The sequence below is a fragment of the Camelus dromedarius genome, chromosome 3 (assembly GCF_036321535.1).
Source record: "Camelus dromedarius isolate mCamDro1 chromosome 3, mCamDro1.pat, whole genome shotgun sequence".
Classification (NCBI taxonomy): Eukaryota; Metazoa; Chordata; class Mammalia; order Artiodactyla; family Camelidae; genus Camelus; species Camelus dromedarius.
Window position 1 is genome coordinate 95,938,155 of NC_087438.1, and position 23,593 is coordinate 95,961,747.

Sequence of the window (23,593 nt, forward strand, 5' to 3'; positions counted from 1 at the left end):
TTCAACCCTGAAGATGCTTTTTGACGAGACCTAGAAGGTAACAGCTTTAGTCCCAAGAGTTTGCATTGGCCCCAACAGCCTGTACCAAGACTTTAAGGTGACCCAACCCTGGGGAACAACTTTTCAAAAAATTGGAAATGGACTCCTACCTTATCCACTGAGGCATGAATGCTGGGCCTATTACCCAAACTGCCAGGTATGAAAGGAGAAAACAGAAAATGACAGCCACTGTGAAAGCTGCAATTACCGCCGGCTCCAGCTCACCTTTGTACTTCCCCATCTCGGCTGCTTTTCAATCTAGTGTTTGTTCCAAACCCATTGCAACTCAAGCGCCAGGCTGCATTCCCGTCTGTTGCCAGCAATCTCTTTCCTGAGCCTCCTGGGAAAGCCAGAGGCCCCAAAGTCTCGTCCTATCTCACTCCCCTTGTCTGAGGACACCAAGTGGCGAGTCCCAGGGCTGGCCAAAGTCTCCTTTGGAAATTCAGGTTCCGGGAGCCTCTCTCTGCAGAGCAAAGGGTTAGAGCAGGTAAAGAAGAGTCAGCAAGAAGACTTTGGCTAAAAGGGAAGTAAAGGCCAGAATGAGGCTGTGATTCCAGAGTTCTCAGGAGCTGAAAAACATAAACACCGGCAAACAAAGCAGTCTATGATACAAACTCCAATCAGGCCCTCCTCTCACTTCCCACTGGCTTTGCCTGAATTTAGGGACTTGCCACCCATCTTCTGGACTGTCACCGCAGTCTCCTTGTCTCCAGCTTGGTGTCTCCAACCCAGCTCCCCCATCAGGACCACACTTCTATCAGAGCAACTTTTCCCAAACTCAGCTGTGACTCTTACTCCCACACTGAACACACTTCAACAATCATCCACTGCCTATGGGAAAAAGCTCAACCAAGCCCCTAGAGTAACGTGTCTATGGCCTCTCACGATCCATCTCCTGTGACCTTCCATGTCTCGTATTCCCCTCACTCTTCTCTTTCCCCCAAATGCACATCCTTCCCACTCAACAGAGGCCCACCACCCGTGACGACTCTGGTGGACCACAGGGTTTGCGTGCCCGCACCTTTGCATCTGCTCTTCTCTGGGCCTGCGATGCTCTCTCCCTCTGCCGTAACTGTTCATAAAACTTCTTCTCTCAAAACTCTCCCTTAAACATTATCTGCCTCGGAAGCCTGCGCCATTCTTCTCTGATGACTGATCTGCTCCCCTGTTGTACAGTACGACCTGTAACACCAAAAGGCAACTTTTGATTTACAGGTTTGTCTACCTCACCAGACTGAGTTCCTTAGAATATAGTTGAAAATTTCATCATTCTTCAGTTCCTTACCCAGTACCTAGAATGAAAGTATCTTTTCATTGTCCATAATTAGAAAGAACTATTCCCATTTTACAGTTGAAGAAACTGAGGCCTAAAGAGGTGAATCACAATGCCTGTTGGCAGTAGACTTGGATCCGGAAATCAGTTTATCCAATTCTTAATCTAGAGTATTTTCTGCCAGGGCTCCCTTCCCCCATGGGTCTCTGGGGTCTGAATGTCAAGATCAAAATGCAGGGCCTCTCCTGGGCATTGCCATGTTACCTCAGTCCCTTCTTCTCCCATTTCCAGGGAGCTCACTAGACTCCCAGGCAGCAGCTTAGCTCCAGATACCTAAATTCACTCAAGGTCCTAAGAATCCATGGAAGACCTCACTCAAAGCACTGTTTGCCAAGGAGTAGGAAGGTGACCTAGTTGAAAGGCCTTGGACAGAGGGTCAAGGCAGAGATGCAGCACAGGTTCTGAGAATGCCTGTATCCTCCACATTGTCTTATTCTCCCAGAGTCTTCAGTACAGAGAAGGCCATCAGGAGGGAGCCTTTAATTACCTGCAGGTGTCCCAATTAAGCAGCACTGCCACCCCAATTAGCAGTCCCTTCCATTGGAAATCATTAGGCTTAATTCCATTTCCCAGGAAACATCTTAATCAAGCAAGCTCTGTCCCCAACTCTTGAGGCAGCCAGACTTCTGCTGACGTCAGCCTGGCCCTGTCTGGCCTAGATGATGATGCTAAATTGGGCTCTGGGTCAATTTCCCGATTAAAGACATTCCTTTAATTACACCATCTTCTAATGTTTAGCCAGACCAAGGGTCGGTGTTTCTTAAATTACTGACTAAAGGTAAGAGCATGTTCAGAGAAGGCCCTTCCCTAAAAGAAGTAGATATATTTCTAAGCAAACACCAAAAAAGCATCTCTGTTAAAAAAAAAAAAAATCTCAGACACCACGGGCTGAGAGCAGCAAGGCAAAGCCTATTTTCACAAAGTGAGACAGGAAAGCTACAGGTGCCTTTATTGTCAAAGTCAGAGGAGTTCCATTTCTCTCCTCCACTTTATCTTCCTTCACTATTCCTGAAAATTATTAAATTGAGGGAGAGAATCTTAGGAGAGAACTTTCCAGGTGCCGAAAGCCCACAGAACTTCTCAAATTCTTAACCTTTGAATCTAAAACATTGTTGTTGGAAAGTGAGGGAGAGGGTCCAGAGAAACAAGAGGATTTGGAGTTGTCTCCAACCTGGATGACTGTCAATGGAATTGTAGCCTACTACATGTCAGCACTAAAGCCATCTGCTGACCACCAGATTTACAATTTTTTAGGGACGTTCCTTCTTGGTTGTGTTCAAATTGCTTGTTCCAAATTCAGAGGGCCCACTCTCATGCTGACAAAGGATTCATTGCCAACCAAGGGGCTCATTTCCCCTGTCTACACCAGCCTGAACTCCTTCACAATGCAATGTTGTCAAAGCACCTCTCCTGCCCAGCCCCAGCCTGCCATCCTCCTCGCGCTCCTCTGGTTCATTTCTTTCTCCGCCTTGCTTCATTCTCAGCAGAACTAAACCTCCAGGAAAGGGGAAAGGGAGGAAGGAAAAATACAAGATGGACTTGGTTCAATCACAATTTAGAGTCCCTGGGAACTCATCCATGGAAACCCGACAAATACATCTTAATTTTCGCTCTGAAACAGACTATGAAGTTAAAATCAAATTGTTTCCTTTAACTTTTTTCAGATCTGTGTTAATCACATTCCTATGAAATTGAAGAGAGAGAAGTGCCCCTCTCCTTGATACTAAATTTAATATGGAGATGATTAGAAGTGCATTTGTCATGTTGCCTGGAGAGCTTCATGGATTAGCCCTCCAGAAATTAGATCAACACAAACCACTCTTGCCGCTTCCCGAGTCCTCACTGTAGCACCGGCCGCGGCAATAATCACCCTCTACTGACTTTTCCCAAATTATTTACTTTTAAAACTTATAATCAGTTTACCTTAATTCATTACAGTTCAGCATTTAGGAACAAACTTCCAAACCCCAGGGGACTTTGACACTGTCCCCTAATAGGCTGAGGAAAAAAGACATATATATAAATTTTATCTGAAATCAATTGTTTTCTATTAACTTTTACCATTCTTCCCTCCCTTCCCCAAAGACAAAGCTATTTAGATCTGATAAAGCATCTGGCCTGTTAGATGAACTTCCCTTTCTCCCTTACAGAAATCCTGATGGAAAGTGTCTCTGCTCTGGCAGTGGTCTAGAGACAGTTCCCAGGTGCAAGCCACAATAGTGGTAGGTATTACTATTACTCACATTTTACAGGAAGGGAAACTGAAGTTTAGAAAAGTCAAGTAATTTTTTCAAGAACACACAACTATTAAGTATGCATAGAATTCAAATCCAGTTTGTTCTATTGCCAAGTTGTCTGAAATCTCAGAATTGACAAGAGAGGGAATTAACACCGAGCTGGGGTTAACATTTACTATCTTGTATACTAAACCTCAATTCCTGCCCTGCTTACACAACTGCAAATTAATTCATCATATTAGGTCTCACCCTGGACTCTGGTTCTGACTTCAGATGAATCACTTTCCCTCTGGGTATTAGTTTTCTCATCTATGCAATGAGAATATGGGACTGAGTGATCCCATGGGAAACTTTCAGCTCTCAGTCTAGGAGTCTAGGTAGAAGTGATGTAGATAGTGCTATGGACAGATATTTGAAGTTGACATAATCTAGGTATGTCAAATGCATAGTATATAAGCTACCTCTTCCCTCTGCTGCACCCATGGCAGACATCACTAATGGATCACAATCTTCCTTCTTGCTGAGCCCAGTTCTAACTTCAGGATCTGTTTCCATTCTATGCTAAGAAAGCAACTGAGTGAGACAATAGCATTTTGGACAAAAATATTTGTTTTCCCAATTTACAAATAAGGAAACTGGGACTCAGAGAGAGTATGGAATGCAATAAATATATTTGGGGCAATTAATACATGCTAGGTTTTGTGTTGGAGCCCAAAGATAAAAGATGAACATGACATAGTCTTGTGCTCTAATGACCTTCAATTCAGTGAAAGATGTAGACTGTTATATAGGCAATCATAATACTGTGCAATGAGTATTATTTGGCCACATGGGAAACCACCTAACCTAGACTAACAAATTCATGGAAATCCTCCTGCAGGAAGTAGCACTCAAGCTAAGACTTGAAGGGAAGTAGGAATTTGTCAGATGAACAAGTAAGAAGGTCACTCTAAACAGAGGGTGGAACCAATAGTGCAAGAGAGCTCAGACTACTCAAGGAGTTATAAATTGCTAAGGATGGCTGGAGCCTGGAGAATAAAATACAATGAGTTAGGGAGTGCTGAGTAGAGAGGAGGCCATGATACCAAAGCCATCCTCTAAAGGCATGGCTGCATCCCTCCCATTGAGATGTAGGGTCTTTGTCTATTCTCCTGGGAACTTGGCAGGCTTGTAATTGCTTCAGCCTACACAGTACCTGGAAATGATGGCATATGACTTGAGGCTGAGCCATGAAACACCATGCAGCTTCCACCTTCTTCACTGGAACTCTCACTCTTGGAGCCATGAGCCACCATGGAAGACCAACTACCCTAAGACCACTATGCTGGAGGGGCCACATGTAGGTGCTCTAGATGACAGACCCAGCTAAGCCCAGCCTTTTGGCCCTCTCCACTAAAGTGCCATATATGGGAGTGAGGCCATCCTGCACTGTAGACTAGCCCATTACCAGCTGAATATGACCAAATGACCTCTGTGGATGCCCCATGAACCAGAAGAAGTACCCAGCTGAACCCTGCCTGAATTCCTGACCCACAATTTATGAGATATAATAAAATGGCTGTTGTTTTAAACTACTAAATTTTGGAGTAGTATTTTCATGCAGCAATAAATAACCGGAACAGAGAAGGAGAACTGAAGGTTTTGAGGAAGGAGAGTGATGTGATTAGATTGGTTATGGAAGGAGCATTTAGGCTACCATGTGGGGAGAGGATTGGGGAGTGGGGAGAATGGATCAGAACAATTCTTTGGGCCACTGCAATTGTACAGGTAAGTGATGAACAAGAGAGTGGCAGTGAGGTGAAGAGAAATGCTGAGCTGATTTGAGATATACGTAGAAGGTGGAATCAAGTGAAAGCAGTAACTGATAGGAGAGGGGAGAGTCAAGAAAGATTCCCAGTGCTCTGGCTCAAGAGACTGGGTGGATGGTGGTGCCATCGCTGGGATGGGGAAATCTGGAGGAGAAGCATGTATGGGCATCCTGGGGAGAGGAGGGAGTACATTTCAGACGTGTGAGGTGAGATCATGTAGGATGGGGTGGGTAGCAGCGAGACAACTCAAGAAATCCATCTGGAATGGGAACCCAGATTTGAGACTCATGCCCTAAGGGATGGTGATGAAAGCCCTGAGAGGGATGGAAGGAGCAGGGTCTCACTGCAAAGAATAAAAAGAGGAAGACAGGGGTCAGAATTACAGGGAGTAGCAAAGCTGAGACTGAGAAGGGACAGAGCACAGCCTGGCCACCTGAAGCTGCTCCTCCTGCCCCAAAATTTCCACCACCTCCCTTCTCCTGTCTTCTGACCCCTAGGAACTTTGGGGCTTTGAATATGACAAACACTGAGGCCCAGGCAATGTGGGACGAGGCTCTCTTCCCCCGGTGCTCATCAGAAATGCATATGGCACCCCATGCCAACTTCTTTAATTTTTTAAATGCTCTGCTTTATTCTGCTCTCTCCATTCCCTCCAGCTTGATTGTTTTCTTTTAAATCCTCCTCATTTCTTTCCCATTTCATTTTCTTTCATCTGCAACTTGCTATTAAGGTTGTTTTCCCCACAGCTATTTTGACACCAAAGCAGCTTAATCTATTCTTAATTAGCTTGTGATATGTACAGAGTCCAACATCTCTTGCACAATAGTATTCTCTCCAGTCACCTCCCACAGCTCCTGCATAATGGAGCTTTCCTCCTTCTCACTTTCTTTTTCCCTCCCTCCTCTTCCCATGGCTCTTCCAGCCAGATCTTTCTCTCCATGGTCAGGAGCCCCTGGATCTGGACCGTTGGCCTTCCCAGTGACTGCAGTACTCATCTTTGGAGTTCTTCCTTGGAGTGAGACATTGTCTCCATAAAGTGAGTGTTAAACAGTATTAATGGTATGTTAGAGAAGTTTTCTTTGAGAGTAAACAAATTCCAAGGGAGTAAGGAAACTCACTCAGAGGGGGAACTCAATTAAGACATTGAATGGAGGAACCAAACTCAAGTCCAAATATAGGAAAATGTAAAGATGAACCTGGATAGTGGACAGCCAGGTCTGGGGTGTACAGTGGGGTAGGGAATGGGAAAGTGAGCAGCTCAGAAGTAAGACAGGGTTCCCCCTGCCGTGGGGTGCCTATGCCATGTAGAGGCAGTTCGACAGCCTCACAGAATCTCACGGGCCTTGACTCCTCCCAACTGCCTTCTAGATACACACACACACACACACACACACAAACACACACACACACACACACACACACACACACACACTGTGTTTCCCCCACAAAACAGGTTGCCTGACAAAGCTAATGAGCCTAAACTGGCCAGGCTCACCTTAGAATTTGCATGACTGGCTGGGCACAGCCCCAGCACAAGAGTAAAGAGGAAGGATCTGAAACGGAGACCAAAATATCATGCCTCTCTTCACAAACCCCTACTTTGTTGAACTTGTTGACAACTGACTTCATAGCCTACAAAAACTCCTTTTAGCCTCATGACAATCCTGAGAATCTTTCTCATCTTAAAGAGGCTTAGAGGCAACTGTCTGAAAGCTGGACAAAGTCGTAGCTTTTCCAGTGTTCCCAGGGTTCCCCTCCATCATCGGCAAGACTCTGAGGCCCACCCCTAAAGGAGATGTTATCATAGAATAATACAGGTAGAGGGATTTAAGACATGCTCAGCCCCCATGAATGGTTCTCTAACTTCAAATGCCCCAGCTCTTTCCACAGTGCTTCACAGTGTACTGAGAACTAAGGGTTCTCACAGCATTGCCCATGATATAACCTAGGGGTGTCACACAACCGTCCCTTAACATAATCCAGAGATCTCACAACATAGCCCTTGATATAACCAGAAACTGCACCAGTGCTTCATCTGAAAATATCTGGTTCCTTGATGCCACGAACAGTCTCTGTGGGCTAAGCCCCCTCCCAGCTGCCCATAAAAATACCACCAGCCTCCAAAAGGAGGAATTCTGTTATTATCTGGACTGCAAACAATATCTGTAAACCCTCTGAAAACCTATAACCACTTGTGGTCTGCATTTCTTTTTCTGAAGCTCACACACCCTCCCATCCAGCTCCCTAATTCTCTACAGGAGAATGACAGAAACTCCTCATTACACTTCAATACACACCTCCTGCTCTTTCCCTAAGGAAACCTGGGCTATTCCAAACTCTGCCCAAAATATATCAGGCTCCCTTCAATAAAGCTTATGGAACCTGGACTCCCAAAATAATTATAGAAAACACATTTCCTAGACAAGAATATATTTATTCTAAAAAGCATTACCTTCTTAATCTGCTTGGCCCTTTGCACTCCTAATGACTTCCCTAATTGAGTTTTGACAATACTATATATTAAATCATAGCTAATACAGTTAGAGCAGTGTCCAGGCCTCCACGGCCCCTTCTGCCCTTGTCCTGTCAAAGCTGTTGGGTAAACACACACCTGCAGCTTCCGAAACATCCCAAACCTCATTTCTGAAAGCAGAAAAGTACAGAAACCAAAGGGATGTGTTCTTGCCCTCAGAGGTAAAATACTTGTTGCAGGTGGCTGATCTGGAGAATATACATTGTGGCCAAGAACATGGGTTTTCGACTCCATCAGACTGGAATTAAAATTTACTAGCTTAGCCACTTACCAGCCCCATGGCCCTAGGCAACTTACTAATTTTCTCAGCACCTGTTTTTTTTTTTTTAACTGTAAGATGGAGTACTTATCTCAGAGGATTATAGGAAAGAACATTATAAAGCTCCCAGCACTGAGCAAGGCACAAGGGAAGCACTCAATAAATGACAGTTATTAATAATACATTATGCTGGGGATGCCTTTTATAAATTTTGAGCTTTGTGGTTTGGTGAAGGGGCTGTTCTTGGGATGAGAGAACCAGGTGCCTTTCAAAATAGTGCTGGGAAGCATCTATAATTCATCTTGATCTCAGGAACTATCTTCACTGCCTGGTAATGAGCTTTGGTGCCACCAATCTTCAGACACCCCTCCAACCTCAGATTGCTCAGAGCTGTCACTGTCCTCCACATACACTCCAGTCCATTCTGAGCTGCAAAACTGCCATTTTGTTGTGTTACTTCAGAGATGATTGGATGAAAATGGGCATCAGCAACCAGCTAGTTCAAAACCCAAACCCACACACGGGGGAGTTAAAAACCACTCAGTTCAATAAAGGGCCTATCCACCTCATATCCCAGCTCCTTTCTTCTTCCTAAGTCACTCTGACTCATCCTCCAGGTCAGCAAATATTTAATAAGGACCTACTATGTGTTGGGAAGTGTCCTAGGCAATGGGAGTAACAACAGTGAACAAAATGGGCGAAGTCAGCTCTGACTTCACGAACTTACATTCTACTTGGGGAAGACACAATAAATACATAAATAAATGAGCGGTATAGCAAAAATAAAGCAAGTTCTGGTGGAGAGGGAACAGGGAAGCAGTCTGTTAGTTTCTGTAGTCAGAGAAGGCCTTGCTCTCGAGGGCTTTGAACAGAGGCCTGAACAGAGTGAGGAAATGATATCTGGGAAGAGCATTTTGGAAGAGGAAACCATACATACAAAGGCCCCACGTGGGAGCAGAATGAGTGTGATGTGTTGGTCGACCAGCAGGAGTCAGAGTGCGTGCAGTGGTACGATGAAGACAGAAAGTAGGAGAAGAGGTCAGAGAGATAGTGGAGGACCAGATCAGGGGAACTTGTGAACCATGTCACAACTTGGGCTTTGACTCTGGAAAGGCAAGCAGTCGGTCTGGGCTATGAGTAGAAGACAGACATAAATATACGTAAGCTTTTAAAGGATCACTCCAAATGGTGTACTAAGAACAGACTACATAGGTAGCCAGGTAGAAGCAAAGGGGTCAGTTAGAGGTTCCTATATCATTCTAGGAGAGAGCTGATGGCAACAAGGAGATGGCAATGAAGGTGGTGAGAGGAAAGCTCCGACCCCACTTGCTACAGGAAGCCTCATTCTCTCCCCTTCTGCAGTGGTTGCACCACCATACCACTTTCTCTGTATTTTTTTAATGGAGGTACTGGGGATTGAACCCAGGCCCTTGTGCATGCTAAGCACATGCTCTTCCACAGAGTTATACCCACCCCCTCACCCTGTATTTTAATTGTCTCTCTACCTCCAATGATTCTGAGATAAGGAACATATTTTATGCATTTCTATAACCTCAGCAACTAACACAGAATACACAGTCCTAATAAAATGAACAAACTTTTTTTGTTCTCCCACTACATGCCAGACACTGCAGGGGTGAACACCAGTGGTCTGTGTTTATTCCTGCAGTATGAGAGAATGTAGCAATGAATGTTTATGCTATTCAAGAGTGATCCTAAGGTCCCTGGTTTGTTGTTTTGCTGAAGCGCAAAATCAAATTACTTGCTGGAAGATTGGTATATAAGAAAAAGATACTTCTCTGGTGATTGGGCTCCAATGACTACCCAGAACACACAGCTCAATCCAATTTGTTTTTCTCTCCTTTTTCCTCAGTGGCATTTTGCAGAGGGATTCAGATATTTCAGTATCCACAAATATCTCCCTCCTAAAAGTCAAGAATCTATCGTGGATGCAGTTTCTACCTTCATCAAGCTCATACTCTAGTGGGGAGACACAGACGATAAAAAATAAAACTGCTGTAATAAGATGGAAATATGGAAGAGAAATGGGAAGGATATTTAACATCTGAAAATCAATTAATATACCATATCAATAGAATAAAACATGATTATCTTAATAGATGAAGAAAAGGCATTTGACAAAATCCAAAACCATTTCATAATAAAAACCTCAACAAACTAGGAACAGAAGGGAATTTTCTCAATATGATAAAGGGCATCTATAAAAACTCCACAGTTAACACCGTACTTAATGGGACCAAAACTGGGGGCTCTCCACCTAAGATCAGGAACAAAAGTATGTCCAGTATGCCACTTTTACTTAACATTTTCCCAGATGTTCTGGCCAGAGCAGTAAGACAATAAAATTAAATAAATGACATCTAGATTGAAAAGGGAGAAGTAAAGCTATCTCTGTTCACAGATGACATGATCTTGTATGTACAAAATCCTAAGAAATCCACTAAAAACCACTAGAACTAATAAATGAGTGCAGCAAGCTTTCAGAACACCAGGTCAATTTTAAAATCTATTTTATTTCTATGCACTAGCAATAAGCAATCTGAAAATGAAATTAAGAACGCAATTCAATTTACAACAGCATCAAAAAGAGTAAAAATAGGAGTAAGTTTAACAAAACATACGACAAAGCTACAGTAATCAAGACCCTGTAGTACCTGCAAAAAGACAGACGTACAGATCAACAGATTTGAACTGAGAGTCCAAAAAGAAATCCATACTTTATGGTCAGTTGATTTCAACAAAAATCTAAAATCATTCAACGGGGAAAAAGTAGTCTTGTCAATAAATTGTGCTGGGACAACTGGATAAGCCAATGCATAAGAATGAAGTTGTACCCTTATTTTGCATATACAAAAATTAACTCAAAATGGATCAAAAACCTAAATGTGACAGCAAGATTATAAAACTCATAGAAGAAAAGACAGCCATAAATCTTCATGACCTTGGATTAGGCAATGTATTCTTAGATGTGACACCAAAAGCACAAAGAACAAAGGAAAAAATAGTTAAATTAGACTTAATCAAAATTTAAACTTTCTTGCTTCAAAGGACACTACCAAGAAAGTGAATGACGACAGACCACAGAATAGTAGAAAACATTTCCAAACCACATCTGTTAATGGACTTGTGTCTAAAATATATTTTAAAAAAAAAACACACTCAACAATAAAGACAGATAACTCAATTCAAAAGTGGTCAAAATATCTGAAGAGACATTTCTCCAAAGAAGATACACAAAAGACCAGTAAGCACATTTAAAATATACTCAATATCATTAGTATCAGGGATATGGAAACTGAAGCCACTTCAAACCCAGTAGAATGGCTATAATTGAAAAGTCATATAAAAATAAATGAGGATGTGGAGAAACTGGAACTCACACACTGCTAGCAGGAATGTAAAACAAAAAATTTTGGAAAGCAGCCTAGAAGTCCCTCAAAAATTTAAACATATTTACCATTTGACTCAGCAATGCCACTCTTAGGTATATATACTTAAAAGAAGAGGAAATATAGGTCCACACAAAAACTTGTACATCAATGTTTACAACAGCATTATTTATACTAGCCTGAAGATGGAAACAACTCAAATGTCCATCAATTAATGAACAGATAAGCAAGATGTGGTTTATCACAATGGAATGTTATTCAGCCATAAAAAAAGAATGAAGTGTGGGTACAAGCTATAACACTGATGAACCTTGAAGACACTATGCTAAGTGAAAGAAGCCACTCACAAAAGTCCATATGTTATATAATTTTTTTTTTTACATGAAATGTCAGAACAGGCAAATAGAAAGAGACAGGAAGTAGATTAGTGGTTGCTTGGGGTTGGACAGTTTCTCAGTCAGTGCATGCTGCTATTTCAAACTACCATAGACTAGGAGGCTTATAAACAGACATTTATTTCTCATTGTTCTAGACCCTGGAAGTCTGAGATCAGAGTGGTAACACTGTTGGGTTTTAAGGACCTTCTACTGGGTTACAGACTGCTGGCTTCTTGTATCCTCACATGGCTAAAAAAGGGTAAGTTAGCTCTCTGGTCTCTTATAAAAAGGGCACAAATCCCAATCTTGAGGATCTCCATCATGAGGATCTCCATACCTCCTAATGGCCCCACGTCCAAATACCATCACATTGAGGAATTTCAACACACGAATTTTAGGGGGAAACAGACACTTAGTTCATAACTATAAGGATGAGATGATAGCTAAAGGGCATGGACTTCCCTTCTGAGGCAATTAAAAGTTCTAAAATTGATTCAGTGTTGGTTTCACAATTTTGTGAATATACCAAGAAACTACTGAATTGTATACTTTAAATTGGTGAACTGTACGGTATATGAACTATATCTCAGTAAAGGTGTTTCAAAAAAACAAAGCAACAAAGGGGAGGAATAAAAATACCTAACATGTTTAATGAGTTCTAAAAGTAGGATAAAAGAGAAAATGGGTCAGAGGCAAAATTTAGAGAGGATTTTCCAGAACATATAAGAGATACCAATGCACAGATTCAAGGAACCAAACAAATCCCAAGAAGGGTAAGTTTGTTTGCTTGTTTGTTTTTTAATCACCTGGTATATGATGATATAGTGAAACCACAGAACACCAAAAATAAAGGGGAAAAAATCACAAGAGTACAAGAGTACTCGGAAGAAAATGACAAAGAGGAATGAGTTAGCTTAATAGCTGGCTTATCAACAGCAACAAGAGAAGCCTGAAGATGGAGGAATTAAATGTACAACGTGGTGAAAGGAAATCACAAATCTAGATCTAGGAAAAATAAAGACAAATGAACACAGAAAATTCAGCTCCAACAGAATAAGGTGACAAGGAAGTTTCTGTGGAATATGTGGTATAATTTTTGTGTATAATGAAAGAAGAGTGTTAGAACTGGAACCACAAGGCCTGAATTTAAATCCCAGCCCTGTTACTACGAGGGAAAATAAAAATTGTACAAGCTGCTGAACCTCTAGACAATTCAGTTTCCTCATCTGTATCACAGGAATGTCTGCTCATAACCTCACAGAGTTGATACAAAGCTTGAATACAATCACATATCCTAGAGATATCTGAAATCCCTAAAGAATGAGGCAACTTGATGGTGCTGATATGAAACTACCTCAAAGACATTTTGTTAATCGAAAAAATTAAGATATATTAGAGTGTGTTCAGCAGGCTATTACTGGTATATAAAGAGGGAGAGAATATAGAAAGTATTTACTTTTATATGCACAGATTGCCTCTAGAAAGATTCGCAAAAAACCGATCACAGTATTGCCTCTGGGTAGAAGTACACGGCTGGGAGACAGGGAGAAGAGAGGCCTACTTGAAACTTTTCATAATAACATCTTTAAAAAAAACATTAAAATGCTTGACAAAACATATGGCAAGGTATATTTTTATAATTTTAAAATCAAAGGCTTTTAAAAATATGACACAAACCCCAGATATCATAAAAGAAAAGTGACAAATTCAAATATCCAAAAGTTAAATGATCCTGCATGATGATGATAAAAATATCACATCTTTCACATGTCCTACCTATTCAAAATTTAACAGTAAAATAATTAATATTAAAATCTCTGACATTAAGTGGTTCCCAAAACATCCCTGTCCCTCTCTCTGCCTCACCATTCATCCTAGGACCGGTTCCTCTGGGTAGCAAAGTATCTCAGCCTTTGTCCCCACAACAGAGGGCCTCCTTCAATCATGGCTACTTAGGAAAAGGTTTTGTAGCCCACTGGATTCTCCCTTACTTCTGGGTGATGTCCTTGATGTTCAGGTTATACTCTTCTGGCTCTGTGACATTCTGCAAACCACATGGGCTAATGGTGGCAAAACAGTGGTAGCCAATTTGCATGTCATTTGATACTCTATTCCTCTGAGGACAAAATGTGCACTGATTTCCCACCCATGACTCCTATAAATGCCTATGTGTCTCCTTCTCAGGCAGGCTGACCAAGACTCTAGACAAACTGCTTACTGCTCTCCACTAAGGAATACGCAGTTCCAGTTCAAGCCCCACAACCTCTGGTCAAAGTCAACTCTGGATTTTTTTTCCTTTTTCAATCTTACCAGGTGTCACATCCTCCCTCCTTGCTCAAAGCTAGCAACAATTAACCTTCTGCCACAAAGTTTGGCTGGGGCAGTCAGGGACCTAGGAATCAAACATTTTCTTTCCTAGAACAACAGAGGACACAGTAGTCCAGTTTCAGCTCCATAGCTTCTAAATGAATATTAAATTTTTTCTATAAGTTTCAATCCTGTCCTAAGATGACAACATTAAATATATTTTTATTAAAAAGACTCAACATCACTAATCATTAGAGAAATGCAAATCAAAACCACAATGAGATATCACTTCACACCAGTCAGAATGGCCATTATCAAAAAGTCTACAAATAATAAATACTGGTGAGGGTGTGTAGCAAAGGGTATCCTCCTACCTTGTCGGTGGAAATGTAAGTTGGTGCAGCCACTATGGAAATCAGTATGGAGTTTCCTTAAAAAACTAAAAATACTGCTACCATAAGATCCAGCAATCCCACTCCTGGGTATGCAATTTCGAAAAAATAAAAACTAATTCGAAAAGATATTTCCACCCCAATGTTCAGAGCAGCATTATTTACAATAGCCAGAATATGAAAGCACCCTAGTTTTCCATCAACTGATAAAATGATAAAGATGATGTGGTATATACACAATGGAATATTACTAAGCAATAAAAAGAGTGCAATTGTGGCATTTGCAGGAACATGGATGGACCTAGAGGGTATTATGCTTAGTGAAACAAGTCAGACAGAGAAATAAAAATATTCTATATTATCACTTACATGTGAAATCCAAAAAATAAAATGAATGCTTATAACAAAACAGAAACAGCACCCCAGTGTTCATAGCAGCACTATTTACAGTAGCCAAGGCATGGAAGCAACCTAAATGTCCATCAACAGATGACTGGATAAAGAAGTTGTGGTATATTTATGCAATGGAATACTACTCAACTATAAAAATTAATAAAATAATGCCATTTGCAGCAGCATGGATGGGCCTGGAGATTGTCATTCTAAGTGAAGTAAGCCAGAAAGAGAAAGAAAAAATACCATATGATATCACTTATACATGGAATCTTAAAAAAAGACAAATGAACTTATTTACAAGACAGAAACAGACTCACAGACATAGAAAGCAAACTTACGGTTACTGGGGTGGTGAGGAAGGGGGTGGGAAGGGATAAACTGGGAGTTTGAGTTTTGCAGATACTAACAACTATACATAAAATAGATAAACAAGTTTCTACTGTATAGCACAGGGAAATATATTCAATATCTTGTAGTAACCTATAATGAAAAAGAATATGAAAAGGAATGTTTATGTATACATATGACTGAAACACTGTTCTGTACACCAGCAATTGACACAACATTGTAAACTGACTATATATACTACAATTAAAAAAAAAAACAGAAATAGACTCACAGATATAAAGAACAAACTAGGTTATCAGTGGGGAGAGGAAAGGGGGAGGGGCAATGTAGGGGTATAGGATTAAGAGGTACAAACTACTATGTATAAAATAATTAACAAGGATATACTGTACAGCATAGGGAAATATAGCCATTATTTTGTAATAACTTTAAATGGAATATAATCTTTAAAAAATAAATCATTATGTTGTACACCTGAAACTACTATAATGTTGCAAATCAACTATACTTCAATAAAAATGTTTTAAATTTTTGAAATTAAAAAAAGAATGGAGAATCTGGGGAAGTATGAATGGCTTGTGGTGCTGTCCAAGGTACTGATCCTACTTGCCAAGGTACAATTTTTTTTTTTTTTTCACCTAAACTGGGACAACGGTGATCACTGAGTAACCTCTTCCAAGAACTCTTTTAAAATATAAGGGAAGAAAAAGAAGAGGAAGAAAGAGAAACAAACAAAAAACAAAGACAACTGCAAAGATAGAGACCACTGAAAAATTAATATCCAAGTGAAAAAGAAGAATTTTTTATCTTATTTTTCAAACTATTGTAGTTACCAAGAGCCATGATCAACCATAACTGGAATATAAATTACAAAATTCCTCAAGGAAAGTAGGAAAGTTATCAAGGATACCAAGTGATGCTAATATTTGCTGGCGTTGATACAAGTCAATAAGTTCTTGGTGCTAGCTGGTAGGTAGGGGTGATATGACTGAGTTGTGTTGTACCAAAGTTTTTATGGGTTTTCTTTATATTTTATAACACCGTGTAAACTAAGACCTATGTGCCACAACTTACATAGCTTCTTTCAAGTTTTTGTGAAAGTCCTGCCACATCTCCAACAACTAAATTATTTTTCTCTTTGAGAAGTTAAGGGACAGTCCCCTCCCTGTCCCCCACCTACCCTAACCCATACCTCTCTGAGACCAGCACTGACAGCATACAACACATAGAGTGCAATCAGCCACTGAGTCACTGGAAGTTGAAAAATTGCCAGTTCTTTAAACAGATAACAATTCTTTATAGCCTATTCTCAAAACATTTGAACTCTGTAACGTATGCTCACTCTGCTACAAGGAATTACAGAAAACTGATACACTCCTCAATACCAAGAAGCAGAATTATTGTTCTTGGTCTGGTTGTTTACCTGTTGTCTGGACTTCAGGGCACATGAGTAGAAACTGCAAAATTGAGGGCAAAGTTCAAGGGGCTTGGAGTGTGAGATGGCTGAGAACAGCTCATTACCTGGCAAGGACTTCTCTGCAAAGTAATCACAGGCACCAGCACAGAGGGGTCACAGCTAGAAATCAAAATCAGCTGGAGTGTTCTGCATGGAGATAACTCTATTCAGTCCACTCTGGTGGCCCTTCTTATTTTCAGCATATCTCAGCATTCCAGTGTCAGAGATAGAAAGGCTTAAATATTGTCCATGTTTTCCTATGTTCTCATTTACAAGCAAACAACAATAAAACCCTGAAATCCTGAGAGGCTGGTGACTTCTAAGGTCACAGAATTGGTGAGATAATCAAGGCTGGAATCCAAGTCTCTGAGCCCAATCAGTGCCTACTCTATTACACGATGGTCACTCGGGCTCTGCCACTCACTGTCTATGTGTCCACATGTAAGCTACTTACCTTCTTGGGGCCCCAGTTTTCTCACCTGTTGAAAGGAGACATAATTAGCATCTCTCTCTTTGGGTTCATGCAAGGATAAAATGAGATAACTCATGTGAAGTGCATAGCAGTGTCTGGCTCACAGTAAATATTCAATAAATGAGAACTCTCATTATTATTACTAATGTTATTAATATTTCCATCTTACATGGAAAGAAATTAAGTATTAGAGCCTCAAGAAGATTTGACAAGAGAAAAAAGATTTTAAAATAATTGCTTTTGAACTCTAAACCCTAACTTGTTATGGACTCTTGAGATGATTAGTCTCAGGAACATATTGCTTGGGACAAACATGTTTTGAAGCCAGCAAGATTGTACCTTGCATACTCCCAATGCCCCCAGGGACTAGGCTGAAAGCTCCAACATCCAGGAAGAAAACTAACCTCAAATTATCCTTCATTTTCCTTTTCCTCATCCTCAAAACCCAGGCTGGCAATGAAGCCGTCAGCAGACTGAAATTCTATAGTTCACGATTCTGACCTGCCTGTAAATTTCATTGCTCAAAACCCAATTTTTGTTACTCCTCTAACCTGATTAATGATGCACAATAAATGTTTGAGGATTAATGAACATGTTAATAAGAAAAAAGAGGTGAATTTACCAAGGATGCCTGGAAGATAAAAGAATGAAAACCAATAGAGGAAAAATATTAAAAGATGTGATTAACCATACATGAGAAAGATGTAATTACTGTGGCCATTTAAAAAAAAAAAAAAACCTCATCACATGCATCAGATTAAATTGCCCCCTTTTCCTGAAAACAAACCAGACACTTGTTTCCTCTGTAATGGAATTCAACCCCTGGCTCTTATGAATCAGGATCAGATTGTAATATTCTTGCCCGATAAGTCTGGAAATACTTCTAGCCAATTCAGAAGCTGTTCACTTTTGGTTAGACAGATCATTAATGGAATTAAAATATAGGAAAGAAGACCCAGCTTTCACACAAATCAAGGGAGAGGGAAGAGAAAGGGGAAGAAAACCTGCAGGTGGGAATCAATTAGAGCAGCTCACAGCATTGGCGTACTCTAAGACTCACTCGGAGGACCAGATCAAACTTCAACTCACTCTCATTGCTCAGTCCCTAAGACCTCATTTCTCTCACAGGAAAATGCACTTCAGGGCATGCAAGAGACAACAGAGATAAGAGGAAAGGATGGTGCCTGCCACTTGCCAGGGATTTTGTACTTTTTGAAGCTCTTTATCATACATGATTCTGCTCAAGCTTTATACCAGCCCTGCAAGTCCATGAACAGAGATGAGGAAGCTGTGTTCCCAAGAAGTTCTGTGACTTGCCCAAGTTTGGGGGATATTTTTCTCAATAATAATAATAATACGGCAAGGATTCAAATTCAAGTTTTGTGGTTCCAGTATTAAAGCTCTTCATTACACACACACACACACACACTATACTGGAAATCCCTCAAGAAAACTCACCTGAGCTCAGTAAGAGAAATCTAGCAGAACATGGGAGTGTCAGGCACAGAGAAGGAAAATTCAATTTGCTGAGCACTTACTACAAGCCAGTCACTTTGCAGGGCCAGTTACATGTCCTGCACCTTCATAACGGAGGCTCTGCAATGAAGATGCTATTTTATGGGGAGATGATCCCCTTTTACAGATGATGAAACTGGGTCACACCAAAGCAAAATGGCTTGCATAGGCTTCAGTTTCCTTATCTACAAAATTAGCTGCCTTCCCCAGGCAGTGGTGGGGAATACCTGGGTCTCATCTTCCACGCTTAGCAGCTCTCTCCCTGGTGTACATGGGCCAGCCCCCTTTGTCTGAAGCCCTCCTAGGCCAGAGATGGGGAGGCATCCTCTGAGAAGCGAGAAGCCCAGTGGAAGTTTCTTTTGTCCTTTTCCAGGTAAAAGATTCCCACGATTCTCAGCACCTGGTCCAGACCCACTAGCCCTCGGATTCCCATGGAAACACGGCTCCCAGCCAGGCAGCCCCCAGCCAGGCAGCCCCGTATGCTGAGTGGGAGACCCCATACACACAACCAGAACAAACTTCCTAAAGCCCCATACCGGCTTTCTGTGCACCTCCGCACACACCACACCCCACTCCTCACAGTAAGACCCACAGCACGAGAGACGGGGGCAACAAGTAAGACTAGAAAGATCTGGAGCCTGATCCCTTCCCACCTGGACCTCGCAGCAGCTCCAGGCTCGATGAAATGGGAGTCTCAGCCTCTCCAAACTCCACTCCCCCACGTTTGGAGAAAGCCAAGCATAGTCCGGGTACCTACTCCCTGAGCTTTCTCTTTCATGTGGGCCCCCTCCCCACTGCCAGCTAAGTGTCTGTCCCCAAACAAAGCTCCCTGGAGCAGGGAGGAGGCACTCCTGAGAGGAAAACAAATGCAAAGCCGACAAGGGGTAAAGAAGTCTGTCTCCAATATGCTTCAAAAAATAGAGAAATGTAAGATATTAAGAGGCAGAGAAATGGAGCCCAAACTCAGCCCAAACTCCAAATGAATGCTTTCTAATTTAAGAAAAATCCTGATATTATTAGAAATGTATACCCAGTCATTTCTAAACACCATCCTTTATCTCATCTCAACTTTTCTAGGGAGGATCAATAGACACATTTGCCCTTATTAAATGTCTGACTCCAGGAAGAGGGGAGGGGATGATGACTCCACCCAGGGAGGCACTACGCTTGGCAGAACCAACGACCTGGGGCCAGGGCGCTCCCCACTTTCAGATCAGCCCAGAGCCCTACACAAGCGCCCCGTCACAGAGCGGCTCCCTTTTCAATCGCCCCCCACACTCACCCCAGGCCCCAGGGTGGGTCCATCATAATGCTACTAACGATAATAATAGCTCCAGTTTATAGAACATCCAGTGGGAGTCAGACCCACATTTCAGATGGTGTTATCCCACTTATATAGATAATGGGTCTGAGACTCGGAAAGGTTAAGCAGCTTGTAAGTGACTTAACTAGGACTCAAACCCCAGGTCTGTCTGACTTATGAACCGCCCTTAACCACTTTGCTAAACCTCCCACTGGGCACCTTGGGCCACCCCTCAAGGTAATTTTGCGTAAATCAACCAGGACCAGGGGAACAGTGGAAAAGCTGGCAGTGTCCTCTTCTGCAATGAGAATGAGAATGATAGTCCTCACTCCATCCTCTGCCAGACAGCAAGCACCCTGTTGCCTGCTGGGCTGAAACAAGGAGAGACAACCTCAGAGCTGAAAGCCGAGGGCCTGGGCTCTGGGCAGTCCGAGGCCATTGGAGTGCGGCTCTCAGAAAGGACGGCCCTGGAATCCAGCGGAATCCAGAGCTAAGGCAGACGCCTCACCCTGCCCCCTCCCCACTGTCTCCAGGATGATACCATGACCTCCCTGGGCCTTTGGCAGGAGTTCTAACTTGACATTGTCCCACTGCCCTCAGTTTCCTCCAAGGCACAGAGAGGCAGTGGAGTGTGGTGGTTAAGAGCATGGCCCTGGAGTCAGACCACTGGGATTCTAATATTGGGAAACATGAGAAAATCACTTCCCTTTTCTGAGGCCAGTTTTCCCAGATGGGGATTAACAAAATAGTACTCACAATAGTACTCACAATAGTACTGCAAAATGGGATTAACAATAATAGTACTCACTGGGTGGGGGTTGTTGCAAGCCCTGGATGGGACAACGCAGGTAAAGCCTCACACATAGCAGCTGTGTCAGTTGTCATCCCACCTTCTACCCCCGGAAGGGGCTCATCCATCTGGAGAGTATGACACTGATCATGTTAGCGCTGCCAAGAAGTCTTTCTGGGTGGGGGTGTGCACGCGTCCGCAAGCAGGAGAGCAGGGCGAAACACAAACCCTCCACCTGACCAGCACAACCATAAGCCCATTGGAGCCTCACCGAAGCCCTCTGCTCTCACCCTTTGTATGCAACTGGAGTGAAAATGGAGACTCAGAGAGGCAAAGAGACTTACCCAAGGCTACACAGCCAGTGAGCAGTGCTCTAGGAAGAAATGAACCCTGATTCAGAGCATGCTCCATCAATTCACACCCTCCCTTGTGCCTTCCTACGTAAAGCATGCCAGTGACATTTTACCATTCATTTATTGAGACCATAGTCTGGGCCAGACACATTGCTAGGCTCTGCCCTCAAACATGAACACGCCGGCGTAAGTAGATGACTGCAATTCCAGGCATGGGTGTCTGCATAACGCCCCTTAGGGACACACAGGAGGTGGCAGTCCACCCTGCTGGCGAGAGAATAGAAAGCAAAGGCTGTTGTGAGGGGAGATGGCACAGCTAGGCCGACAAGCAAGGCTGGGAAAGATGATCCAGACCCAGGCATTCAAGAACTACTTTGAGGGCCTAAGCCAGGGGCAGCCACCTAGCCCTTGTGTTCCTATCTCTCTGTGTCTGTGTGCTGACCTGGCCCCCTCTCCTAGATTTCCCCGATTAATCCCCAGCTGCTGTCTCAGTTCTGTCCTTAGTCCACCTGATACTCACCCAAACAGAGGGCACAATAGCCCACAAAGTGCTGCCCTCTGGAGGCCACAGTGGGCTGGGCCAGCTTAGCTCCTGACACTGGCTGGAGAAGCCACCCTTGGTCTCAGGTCCACTTGAAATCCTCCCCTTGTATCTTCCTCTGGGGCAGCTGCTGGACCAGGATCTGTGGACCACGGTGCTGCCTGTGCTGGTGAGGCCAGGCTGAGTCACAGCATTCACCCCTGAGGGGCCTTCTCTCACTCCTGGCTCCAGGTTCCTCCCCAGGCTTCACCGAGCCAGCTTATCCAGCTGCTTCATTATTATCAACAACAAATGCTTCTACTTCTTAATGCTTACTACATTCCTGACCAAAAAAAAAAATTGTTTTTAATAAAATGAATATTCTGCCTAGGATATGCCATTCATGGTAACACCCGCCACCCAAGAAAGATAGCTGAGTCTGTCTCCTTTAGAACTTTCCTTGACAGGAAGCCTCAACTCTTTACAGGCTAATCACTTCCCTTTGAAGTGATCAAAGAACCTGAATGGTTCTGCTCCAGAAAGCAGAGATATGTCAGGATTATTTCAGGGAACCCATGTCTCTGTGATAACAAGATCCTTCTCCCCCTCCAAATGCAGGCCAGTGAGAATGAGTAAAACAAGAGACAAGTCCGCTATTTTCCAGCAATCTGTAAAGACTGCAGCAATATACCCTCAAAGGAGCCCCAGAGATGAAAGAGTAAGATTAAATAATTTGAAGATAATTTCTTCCATGAAAAGAATAATGTTGCCATCAAAGTGGAAACCCTTGTAATAAAACCAAATTATGCTGAGACCTCGGGAGTGCTCTGCCTCTCTCCTGCCATTCCAAGACAGCACTTCTGCAAAAACGGTGCTGGAACTGTCAGCGCAGGGCTTATACGGGAGGTGGAGGCTGGGGGATTGCAGGTGCCCACACCACTTGGTCCTGCCGTCAGTTTTCTCCAAGGGGTAACACAGGACCAAGTAAGTCTAATATCACATGCCGAGCGTACAACAGAAGAGAAAGCTTGGCCAATACCAAGTTGTCAAAACCAAGCTGTATCAGGCTTCAAGGAAATCAGAACCACCAGCCACAGCCCTGTCCTCTCCAGTTGGGTCCAGTTCAGTGGGCTGAAGCTCTCCCATTTGATTTGGGGTCTGTACATGGAGTGAGCCCAGAGGCAGATCTGTGTCTGGAACCCAGTGGGCTGAGGGCAGAGAAAGGCAGCAGATGGAGGTTGCAGGAGAAGGGGCGAGGCAGCCCACAGGTGCCTGCAGAATCCAGTTCAGCTGGAGCCAGTGTGGCAAGCAGACCACATGCAAGGCTCCTCCAAAGGCTAGAGTGGGAGAGACTGGGCAGAGAATGTCTTTAAGGATGGACATACGGACAACTCAGTTTCTGTCTGAGCACAGCACACCAAAAAGGCTGGAGGTATTTTAACTTATATTTAGGGGTACGTTTGAGAGAGTCTGACTTAAAACCCAGGGACATATAGCAGTCACTGTGAAAGCACCAAAAGGTGACTCCTCCTCCTCCAAAGCAGTTGAAAACAAAGTGCATCTACTGACACCCACAGGCCAGGCCCTCAGTGAAACATTTACATTCCTATTAAGACAGTATAGGCAGAGAAAACAAATAGGAGTGTTCAGTGTGGGCCTAAACTGGAAGTCTTAAGCAGACTGCCTGGCCTACAGGATTTGGTTTGGGATGGGGCAGTTTCTTTCCAAGCAGTGAGTAGCACCAG

At 42.8% G+C, this 23,593-nt stretch overlaps 1 long non-coding RNA gene across 1 annotated transcript in view; it reads right to left on the reverse strand.

Moving 5' to 3' along the window:
• Positions 1-289: 289 nt before the first annotated feature.
• The window catches only part of LOC116152284 (uncharacterized), a 33,513-nt gene continuing 10,209 nt past the window's right edge, over positions 290-23,593 (reverse strand). The window contains exon 3 of the long non-coding RNA XR_010380368.1: positions 290-502. This is a non-coding gene — a long non-coding RNA (uncharacterized LOC116152284). The remainder of the gene's footprint in view (positions 503-23,593) is intronic.